The following is a 12,670-nucleotide window of genomic DNA, read 5'->3' on the forward strand; positions in this document are numbered from 1 at the left end:
GGAAGTTTAAAAATGGAGTGTCCAGTGTGGCAGACGCTGCTCGCTCGGGCCGGCCTCACACAGCCGACACACCAGAAATGGTTGTAGGAGTTGAGCGCGTGCTAAGGGAAAACAGTCGCATTACACTGGATGAAGTGATCTCCGAATTGAACATTAGCCATGGTTCAGCACACCATACCATTCACAACGTGCTGGGGATCCACAAAGTGTCTGCAAGGTGGGTGCCCAGACTCACACCCGAACTGAAAGAACGGCGAGCGGACGCATGTGAAGAACTTCTGCGACGTTACCAAACAGAAGGCGACACTTTCTTACAGCGCGTAGTGACTGGGGATGAAAGCTGGGTCCACTACTTTCAGCCAGAAACGAAGATGGCAAGCAAAGAGTGGCGCCATTCAACTTCACTGAAGCCCAAAAAATTCCGCAAAAACAATAAATAAATAATAATAAAAAAAAAAAAAAAAAAAATATATATATACTGTATATATATATATATAATATATATAATATATATATATATATACAAATATATATATATATATGTACAAATATATACATATATATAAGGAGAAGAGAAGATATCATTGGACACCCTCCCCCCAGAGAAGCAAAGTCCTCTACGACATTGTACATTATTGCTCAGCAAATTAACAGGGCACGCGATGACCAGGTGATGCGAACAACCGACCAGAGTGGGTAATGTGAGTGCAGTCACACTCCCTCCCCCCAGAGAAGCAAAATTGGCGTTTTTAGCGATGTGGAGGTCGAGGATGATGGGAAAATCGAAGAGTAGTTTGCACCGTGGTAGGATATCCCACGTCCAACTGAGGGGCCAGCAGGGGATGGGGATGTCTGGGAAAAAGCCCATAGCTCCATAACTATAGACCCCTCGACACCTTAACGTATTTTTACATAGATTGCATGCAAAATCCATGCAAAACATGTTTTTATTTTCCTGTGATGGTGAAGGCTCATTGAGCAGCTTATACAAATCATATGTTTATACAGAAATAAATCAGAGGAACACACCAAGCAAGCCTGTTCACCACCATCTCTTATCTTCCCCCATCCAAAACCTTGACCTTTTCTACCCCCGCTAATTTCACCCCAGATCCACTTTTTTTTTGAAATACCAACTTCTTTCCTGGAAGTCCTTGCAGTGTCCTTGTGTTTTATACTTCTCCCACCACACCCCACTCCTTTCCCACGCCCCCTCCCCCCAATCCCTCTCCCTCCCATAGATCTCTAGATGTCCCTGCTCTCAAATGTTGTGATTGTGTGCTTCCCCTTCTCTCCCCATCTTGACTACCACTCCCCTTATTATATGTTTTGTGTGTCTGTTTGATTTTTTTGTGTGATAAATGTTAGCTCTTTCACGAGCCTTGATCCTGTATATATAACAAAGCCAATTTTAACTCGTTTGTTAAGTTGATATTTTGACACAATGAAGGCTGTATTGCTATCCATGTTGTTCTTCAAACATCCCATTAAAACCAGGAAAAAGTGCATTAGAGACAAAAGTGATGACTTGTTTATCTACAGGGTGGCCTGAAAGTCTCCCTCACCATTAAAGCATTCATTCTTAAACTCGTTTAAAATACAAGTTTTATTGTGCGGTACTTTCATCAATTAATCAGTCATTGTATCTGTATGAGCTCCGTCATTCTCCTTGTACCAATGGATTTGTCGCTAAGTCCTCTTAAACATCTTTTGTAGCATTTATGGAGTCACCTGTGCGAAAGAGGCCATGACTGCAGTGCGCCATTCTTCAATCATCAGATAATTCCTTGTGGACACTTTCTCCTCGAAGAATCCTCATAAAGAGTTGTCTGGAGTCATTAAATCTGGACTATGTAGTGACCATGGTAGAGGAACATGGTGACCATGTTGGTGATCCACGTTCAATCCATCATTGAGGGAACATTTCATTGAGATAGTCTCGAACATGCAACGCAAAATGCGTGGGTTGTCTTGTTGAAACCAGACATTTTTGCTATTCTCCCAGTAACAAGTCATGGTACCGGCCAATTTCATTATAATACAGTCACGTGAAAAAGTAAGTACACCCCATGTAAAGTTTTGACTTTTTCAACGTATTTCAACATACAGCTATTTGATCTTCATTTCAACAATATTGATAGATAAAGGTGACATGATGACATTCTGGGGTTCTTAGAGACTAACATAACAAATATCATGAAACATTTACATTTTGTAGTCCATTGTATAATTTAAATAAAAATAAATGCAAATTTCGCATGTGGAAAAAGAAAGTACACCCCTACATTTATCACCACTTCACATACCTAAAATTAGAATCAGGTGCACCAGCTCAGGTGCAAATGATTAGAACATCGTTAGAGAGGATCTTGGAAAAACCTGTCTTATTTAAACCTCAGACATTTAGTTTGGTTTGCTCTTTGTTGTTGAAGTGTGCGGCGTCACCATGCCTAGATCAAAAGAGCTCTCCGAGGCCTTCAGAAAGAAGGTTATAGATGCCTACGAGTCTGGGAGGGGATTTAAAAAGATCTCCAAACAATTTGAAATCAATCATTCGACTGTCCGGAAGATCATCTACAAGTGGAGAAGATTCCAAATAACTGCCAACTTGTTCAGGCCAGGCCGCCCCAGCAAGTTCAGCCCGAGAGCAGACCGCCAGATGCTGAAAGCAGTCTCTAAGAACCCCCAGAATGTCATCACGGGACCTACAGGTAACTCTTGCCACTGTTGATGTCAAAGTGCACGAGTCTACCTTTAGAAAGAGGCTGCACAAATTTGATCTACATGGGAGGTGTGCCAGGAGGAAAACTTTGCTGTCCAGAAAGAACATCAGGCAAGACTAAAGTTTGCCAATGAACACCTAGGCAAAGACCAGCACTTCTGGAACAATGTGCTCTAGACAGATGAGTCAAAAGTAGAGCTATTTGGCCACAGTACCAGAAGACATGTTTGGCGAAAACTAAAGACAGCATTTGACCACAAGAACCTGATACCAACTGCAAAGCATGGTGGTGGAAATATTATGGTTTGGGGCAGCTTTGCTGCACCGAGAAGGAAGGAAGGAAGTTGAGGAAGCGATAAAAGCAATGAAGAGTAGAAAAGGGGGAGGGCCGACGGGAGTTGTGGGAGATATGTTGAAGGCAGCGGGAAATTGGGGTGTGAAGAGAATGACAGAGATCTGCAATCTGGTGGTGAAAGAAGGCCGCATTCCAGTGAAATTGGGAACTGAGTACCCTCGTCCCTCTATAGAAGGGGAAAGGTGACCCTCTGGACTGTGGCTCGTATCGAGCGATAAAGTTATTGGAGCATGGAATGAAGGTATTGGAAAGGGTGTTGGAGAGGAGGATAAGGAAGAAAATGAAGATTGACGAAATGCAGTTTGGATTTATGCCACGAAGAGGAACGACAGACGCGCTTTTTATTGTGAGGCAGTTGCAGGAGAAGTCCATGCAGAAGGGGAAGAAGTTGTTTCTTGGGTTTGTTGATCTGGAGAAAGCATTCGAAAGGGTTCCACATGAAGTAGTGACATGGGCATTGAGGAAGTTAGGAGTGGAGGAATGGTTGACCAGAGTGGTGATGGCAATGTACAAAAGAGCACGCACAGCTGTAAGGACGAAGGACGGGAACAGTGGTGAGTTTGAGGTGAAGGTGGGAGTGCATCAGGGGTCGGTACTAAGTCCACTACTATTTGTAGCTGTGATGGAGGTGCTGGCTCGGAACATAAAGGAGGGTTTACCGTGGGAGTTGTTGTATGCAGATGATCTGGTGTTGATTGCAGAAAGTATGGATGGACTGAAGGAGAAGATGAACAAGTGGAAGGAATGTATGGAGACAAAAGGTCTGAAGGTGAATATCGGAAAAACGAAGGTGATGGCAAGTGTTAAAGCATGTGGTGAGGTGGAAGGAACTGGGAAGTGGCCGTGTGCTGTGTGCAGGAAGGGTGTCGGAGTGAATTCCATTCAATGTACAATGTGCGCTGAGTGGGTTCATCAAAAATGTAGTGGTCTGAGAGGGTCATTAACCAGTGTGGCAGCTACATTTAAGTGTAAGGTGTGCACAGAGGGAGCTGCAGATGGAGGAAATGTTGAGTTGGATCTTGGAGACGGCGTGAAGCTGGAAGGTGTGAAAACATTTTGTTACCTAGGAGACATGCTGAATGGAGAAGGTGGATCAGACTCGGCAGCGGTTGCTCGAGTGAGATGTGCATGGAAGAAGTTTCGGGAACTGAGTGGCGTGCTGACGAGGAGGGGAGTGTCGTTGAAGCTGAAGGGAAAGCTGTATGCTGCATGTGTGAGAAGTGTTATGATTTATGGGAGCGAGACATGGGTAATGAACGTAGAGCAGCAACGAAGGCTGGAAAGGGTGGAAATGCGAATGGTTCGGTGGATGTGTGGAGTATCGTTGAGAGAGAGGAAGACAAATGATAAATTGCAAAAGATGATGGGAATAGAGCCTGTGATGGATGCTGTGAAGAGAAACAGGTTGAGATGGTTTGGTCATGTGTTGAGGAAGGATGAAAGTGACTGGTTGAGAAGAGTGATGGAAATGAATGTAGAAGGAAGTAGAGGACGGGGAAGACCGAGAAAGACTTGGCTGAAGATGGTCGAAGAAGAAATGCGGGCAAGGGGGTTAACAAGGGGAGATGCAGAAAATAGGGCAATATGGAGAAGATTATCATGGGGACCGCAAGGCTAACCCCCGCTCTAGCAGGGGAGATGGCCTTAAAATGCCTGTTGTTGTTGTGTTGCAGCTTTGCTGCATCTGGGCCTGGGCAGCTCACCATCATAGAAACCACTATGAATTCTTCATTGTACCAGAGGGTGCTTGAGGATAATGTGAGGCCATCTGTCGGAAAGATGAAGCTCAACCGAAGGTGGACCTTGCAACATGACAATGACCCTAAACATACCAGTAAATCCACCAAGGAATGGCTGAAAAGAAAGAAATGGAGGGTTCTGGAATGGCCAAGTCAAAGCCCGGATCTAAATCCCATCGAGATGTTGTGGGGGGATTTGAAACGAGCTGTGCATGCAAAAAGCCCCTCAAACATCGTACAGCTGAAAGAATTCTGCATGGACGAGTGGGCAAAAATTTCTCCCAGTCGATGTCAGAGACTGGTAGATGGTTATAAGAAACGCCTACTTGAGGTTGTTTCTGCAAAAGGGGGCAATACCACCTATTAGAGCCAAGGGTGTACTTACTTTTTCCACATGCGAAATTTGCATTTATGTTTATTTATATTATACAATGGACTACAAAATGTAAATGTTTCATGATATTTGTTATATTATATCACCTTTATCTATCAATATTGTTGAAATGAAGATGAAATAGCTGCATGTTGAAATATGTTGAAAAAGTCAAAACTTTACATGGGGTGTACTTACTTTTTCACGTGACTGTATAGTCATGGCCAAAAATATTGGCACCCTTGCAATTTTTTTGAAATAACTCACAATTTTCTCTAAAATTAAGTTGAAATTGACAAAAGCATTTGGTCTCCACAATTCTATATTTCACTGTTAATATTACAGAACCTTTGTTTTTGATTCAGAACGTAATATATCCTTTTAAATCAGAAAATAAAAAGAAATTGCATTGACAAAATTATTGACACCCGAGACTTGATCTAACTTAATAGGTAGCACAGCCTTTGGACAAAATAACTGCAGTCAAGCTCTTCCTATAACCATGAATGAGCTTCCTCCACCTCTCTACTGGCAGTTTGGCCCACTCTTCTTGTGCAAACTGCTCCCGTTCTCCCAGATTTGAAGGGTGCCTTCTCCCAACTGCTGTTTTCAGATCTCCCCACCGGTGTTCAATGGGATTTAGTTCTGGACTCATTGTTGCTCACTTCAGAACAGTCCAACGTTTTGTCTTGAACCATTCCTGGGTGCTTTTTGAAATGTGTTTGGGGTCATTTTCCTGCTGCAAGACCCATGACCTTTGACGGAGACCCAGCTTTCTGACACTGGGTTGAACATTGTGCTCCAAAATGCCTTGGTAATCTCTTGATTTCATGAAGCCGTGCACACATCAAGGCACCCATTGCCAGAGGCAGCAGAGCAACCCCCAAACATCACTGAACCTCCTCCATGTTTGACTGCAGGGAAGGTGTTCTTTTCTTTGAAGGCTTCATTTTGTTTTCTGTAAACATAAAGATGATGTGCTTCACCAAAAAGCTCTAATTTGGTCTCATCTGTCCACAGGACATTCTCCCAAAAGGATTTTGGCTTGTTCAGGTGTGTTTTGGCAAACTCATGTCGGGCTTTCTTACGTCTCTCTCTCAGCAGTGGGTCCCACCTGGGTCTTCTACCATAGAACCCCTTCATTGAGTTGGCAACAGATGGTGCAAGTTGAAACTGTCATACCTTGTGTCTGAAGGTCAGCTTGAGTCTGTTTGGCAGTTGATCGAGGTGCTTTCTCCACCATTCAAACAATCCTTCGCTGAAATCTTTAATCAAGTTTTCTCTTGCGTCCACATCCAGAGAGGTTGGCTTCAGTGCCATGTGCCTTGAACTTCCTGATAACATTGCGTACGGTGGATACAGGAACATCAAGGTATCTGGAGATGGACTTGTGGCCTTGAGTTTGTCCATGCTTGGCTACAATCCTGTGACTGACCTCCTCAGACAATTCTCTGGTTTTCTTTCTTTTCTCCATGCTCATTGTGGTACACACAGTGACACAAAACAGCAGAACAGCAGAATGACTCCTTTTCTCTATTCAAACTGGTTGAACGAGTGATTTTTATATTGCAGGCACCTGCAACTCACCATAGCTGACTTCAATTCTAAAGTAAAGGAGAATCATCTGTTTGAAATCTAATTATTTCTAACAACTTCTAAAAGGTGCCAATAATACTGTCCAGGCCATTTTAGGATTTCTGTGTGGAATAAGCTAAGATTTAGTAATTTTTTCAGCTGTTTTTGTTTTGTTCCACTGCAATCCAAATAAATACATATGTGGATACCAAAATAATTTTTAATTTCAACAATTTTCTGGAAGAAATGGTGCATTATTTGAAAAAAGTTCAAGGGTGCCAATATTTTTGGCCATGACTGTGTGCTCGTAAGCTACGCCATTTACCCATCCATCAAAAAAATAGAGAACGAATAAATGTCTCAAGGTCATTCCTGGCCATATCATCATGTGTAGATTATGATACTCCAATTCCAAAGTGAAATGTGGATTTTCCTTGGACACCACATTTCTTGGCACAGTCATCATACATACATAGAGCATGGCACATACATAGATGGCGAATAGATAGCATATTCATCCGAAAACAACACTTTTCCTCAAGACAGGGCTGTCAGGAAGGTGTCAAACAAGACATCAACAGGGGAAGTAAGGTGCCAATCCATGTCGGCATCATTCAGTTCATTCACAAATGATGGATGCCAGGTTTTCAACTGAAGATCTTTTTTCATGTGAGTTTGCATAGTAGTCCACAATAAGCCAAGCTCTCTTTCTTATTGACTTTCTCGGTGTCCGGTCAACTGATGCCAACACTGCAGCCCATGTGTTTCTTCTTGTTAAGTCTTCTGCTGCTCTTCTTGTCCTTCACACTTCCTCTTTCAAAAGCTCATTTTCCCACTTCAACAAGGACTGCTGTTGGTGGAGGAAGTTTTCCAAAGCATTCCGCAAAAGCTTTCTACACTTGAGCAATTGTTTTGCCTGTGTGAGCACTTTCATGCACCCAAACACAAGCAAGCAACTGCTCTTCGCCACTGCAACAATTTGTGTCCGCCATTAGTTGCCACATACTTAGTGGCAACATGCCACATACCACATACATTAGTTGCCACATAGCGAGAAGGGGTGGATGGAAGGGAGAGAAAGAGGTGCTCCACCCTCCGACTGACTGCTGGGGTGGCAGCAGTAAACATCCTGTAGCATTACCCTTGCCAAGAGACCGATGACGAGATTAAATGATAATAACTACAATATCCAAGGACTTACAGGGGGTCCATAAGGAGCAGTTTCTCCAGATATTCCTTTGAGACCTATTGGGCCATCAATTCCTTTTTCTCCTTTCTGCCCTTTTGTTCCGGCTGGTCCCATCAAGCCCTGAAAATAAAAGGGATTGGAAGAGGAAAAGAAACATAGTTATGTACAATTAAAAAGAAAACCTGTACATTAAGGAACAGAATGTTCTTGCATGGTATCTGAAAAATAAATATTGAGGCGATGGGGTAGCATTTAAAAAAAGTAAATATTTGACCAAACAACAAATGATGTGGGAACAATGAGAAGATAGTTTATTCAACAGTGGAGTAGCATATTTGAATAAAGTGAGGGACCGTACATGTGTGTGCGCACGCGCACACACACACACACACACACACACACACACACACACACACACACACACACACACACACACACACACACACACACACACACACCAAAAGACGAAAAATTGGCAGAACAACCACTGAAATTGGTGAAACGGTTCTCCTACGACATCCAAATGGAGTTTGCCCTAGAGAAATGTGCCAAGTGCACATTCGTGCAAGGTCGATCAACAAAAACGGAAAACATAAAAATCGACCTAGATACAACAATACAGGAGCGAGACAATGACGCATCTTACAAATACCTCAGAGTAGAAGAGGGCCTCCAAATATGTCACAAAACATGTACAAAACAGTTACCAAAGAATATCTGCGTAGAATGAGGCTCATCCTGAAAACATACACTACATGACCAAAAATAGGCGGACACCCCTTCTAATTAGTGGATTCGGCTGTTTCAGCTACACCCATTGCTGACAGGTATATATAATCAAGCACACAGCCATGCAATCTCCAAAGACAAACATTGGCAGCAGAATGGGCCGTACTGAAGAGCTCAGTGACTTTCAATGTGGCACCGTCATAGGATGCCACCTTTTCAACAAGTCAGTTCTTCACATTTCTGCCCTGCTAGAGTTGCCCTGGTCAACTGTAAGTGCTGCTATTGTGAAGTGGAAACGTCTAGGAGCAACAACAGCTCAGCCGCGAAGTGGTAGGCAAACAAGCTCACAGAACGGGACCGCCGAGTGCTTAAGCACGTAGCGTGTAAAAATCGTCTGTCCTCGGTTACAACACTCACTACCGAGTTCTAAACTGCCCCTGGAAGCAACGTCAGCACAACAACTGTTCGCCGGGAGCTTCATGAAATGGGTTTCCATGGCCGAGCAGCCGCACAGAAGCCAAAGATCACCATGCGCAATGCCAAGCGTCAGCTGGAGTGGTGTAAAGCTCGCCACCATTGGACTCTGGAGCAGTGGAAACGCGTTCTCTTGAGTGATGAATCACGCTTCACCATCTGGCAGTCTGATGGACGAATCTGGGTTTGGCGGATGCCAGGAGAACGCTACCTGTGTTTTAAACTGTAAAGTTTACAAGAACTTGTTTACAAAGTTTACAAAAAGTTTACAAAAACTAAAAAACCTGTAAAGTTTGGTGGAGGGGGAATAATGGTCTAGGGATGTTTTTCATGGTTTGGGCTAGGCCCCTTAGTTCCAGTGAAGGGAAATCTTAACGCTACAGCATACAATGACATTCTAGACGATTGTGTGCTTCCAACTTTGTGGCAATAGTTTGGAGAAGGCCTTTTCCTGTTTCAGCATGACAATGCCCCTGTGCAGAAAGTGAGGTCCATACAGAAATGGTTTGTCGAGATCTGTGTGGAAGAACTCGACTGGCCTGCACAGAGCCCTCACCTCAACCCCATCGAACACCTTTGGGATGAATTGGAACGCCGACTGTGAGCCAGGCCTCATCGCCCAACATCAGTGCCTGACCTCACTAATGCTCTTGTGGCTGAATGGAAGCAAATCCGCGCAGCAATGTTCTGACATCTAGAGGAAAGTCTTCCCAGAAGAGTGGAGGCTGTTATAGCAGCAAAGGGGGAACCAACTCCATATTAATGCCCATGATTTTGGAATGAGATGTTTGATGTTCGGGTGTCCACATACTTTTGGTCATGTAGTGTACCTCTCCCCAAGAAACGAGATCGAAGCCATAAACCAACTAGCAATACCAGTGTGCCAATGCAGAGCTGGGAGGTTCCACGGTAACTGACGCTACATTTGGAGCACCTCAGTATCAGAAACTGATAAGTAGAGCTATAAGAAATTTATTGCAACTTGTGATATTTTAGTTGTTCGATACTTGGACCTCGCCCTACTGGATTACATTTTAAAAAATAGGTTTACACCTAATATTGAGTGCACAGGACAGTCGATTATTCGTTGGTCACTGACGTTACCTCAAAAAGAGATGTCATAACCTCAGAGGAGGATTGCAGACCCTCTCCAGGACGGTCAGGTATTGCTTGAATTCATATTTTCCTCAAACGTGTGCTTGGATCTCAAAGTTTGAGTCAATTAAATCGAGGTTATGTAATATAGAACACATGTATATCATGAATATAAATTTATATTTCTAATTAGGAACAACATCCAATAAATACTTGGTAACTGTCGTTACGGTAACTGATGTTACAGTTTGTCCATCTTGAAATCCCAGATTGAACATCACTCCTAGTTCTGATTTTGATTCCATTTTAATGAAAGTTTGATGAAACATTTAACCATTTGAATATCAAAGTAAACTGGAACATTGTGCAAAATAGTGAGAAAATTTACCAGTTTGAATCTAAAATGGAATTCATTCAACTCGGTGGAACGTCAAGCAGCACAGATCACTGTGCAGTGCATGCAGCACCAATGACATGTTGGCAAAAGAAGAAAACACAAGTAGCATACTTGAACTGGACCCATCTTAATAACTAGAGTTCATAGTCATAAAGTATAGAGCCTCTGGTACAAAAACATGTGCAGAGCATGTTTCTTTAGCACCCCAAGGATGTGTCCATACATGTTCCACCATTCAAATTTGAAGTAAACATCGAACAATTAATGTGTGTTGACTAGAAAACTGTATATCTGGATGTTGGTACAGTTGAGTGTTAGATGTAGGAATGATCTGTAAGGCAGTTCAAATAAAAAAACCCGAGGTCATTCGAAATCAGGGATTTTATAATGCTTTCTAGCATTAACTAGAATCGGCGCAACCAGCATCTTATCTCTAGTGTCGTAGATTTTGTCCTCCTAATTTGATCAGGGTACCGTTGATAGCTCGCCTACTCTTCACGAAGGACACCATGGAATCTTTAACATCCACCAACAAATGCTGACAGGTGGGACGCCCATTAAACGTCCATCCGAGGGACGGTACACACATTCATGAATCACACTGCCAGTGAAACACCGGGATGACAGTTTGTAGCTGGGTCAAGATTCAAACCCAGGCTAAAAGGCTTGGAGGCGAGTATGTTCTTGGATGATGCCAGATCAAATTAATATTGGTATAGTATCCCAAATAGTTCAGCGGAGAAGAAAGAAGGGAAATTATTGTTAGCTGATTTAAACTCTTTGTAGTATTCTCCTGCTACAATAGAAAATCAAGAAAGAGCAATCATAGATTGCAGACCCTCTCCAGGACTTATTTTTGTGCTTTTTAAGGCTTTTGTTTTAAAACAAATATGGCGGTTGAACCACGTGACCGATGACGTCATCATTTTTTTCCTCCACCAATTTACCCTGAGATGACGCTCAAGAAATTTAAACCTGATTGGATGAAGTTTTGTACTTGTCGAATTATGACGTCATAATGGAGGCACCTATGATCTCATCATTAACATATGTTATTCCCGAAGGAGAGTTCTTTAAATGGGCCATGTCTCAATTTTTTCTGTGCAGCGCTTTCGGAGTTATAAAGTTGCAAAGTTTTTTGGGTTTTCCAAGATGGCGCCCATATCACGTGACATATGGCGTCATAATTATCATTTTAAAATTCGACACAGGAGGAGGCGCACCGAGGTGAAATTTCCCATCAATAGGACCAACGGTTGCAGATAAAATCGTATTTATTCTGTGCGGACAAACAGACAAACAAACAAACAGACAGACAAACTGACTCAAATGCAATACACTCTCCTCTGGCGAGGGTAACAAGGGCATGGTAACTGATCTTACAAAACATATGCAGCCTTATCTTGGGTCAAATCCTGGCTATAATACTTGTCACGACAATAAGATATGCTTAGTAAAAACAACAGGTTTAGTTGGGACAAACCGAAATTCGTGGGCCAAGAAAGAGATTATATTATACCTTTCCGTGGGCCTTATATTATCAAGGGAGGAGCAGAGCGCCCCTCCCTTTATATGGGACGGTTTCTCTGCATGCAACTTTGACACAGGGACTGAAAATACGTTTCTTGGCTTCTACTGGATGAAATCGACTGCAAATTTCCCGAAGTAAATGCTTTGTACGTCGAGGTAATATGTTCCAAATTTCAGAAACGTCAGTTTCCGCATTCTTGAGTTTTATTAAGAAAACTCTCAAAACCACGTTGGTGTCTGTCAGTCCGTCCGTCCGTCCGCCCAAAATGTGTTGGCGCTCACAGATCAAAGGCTGTACATTGAAACGAGCTGAAAGTTGGAATATACATCAGCCAATACGTATAATTAATGGCTTTCAAAACAAATTTAAAATTTGCGCTCATTAAGGGGGTCTACAGAAGGGTAGGAGGGGGAGGAGGGGGGGAGTTTGACTCCCCTCCCCCAAAATAGGTATTTGCTTTCTTCTCCGAAACTACACACACAATTTTGATG

This window comes from Myxine glutinosa, chromosome 13 (genome assembly GCF_964187855.1).
Source record: "Myxine glutinosa chromosome 13, kmMyxGlut1.1, whole genome shotgun sequence".
Taxonomy (NCBI): Eukaryota; Metazoa; Chordata; class Myxini; order Myxiniformes; family Myxinidae; genus Myxine; species Myxine glutinosa.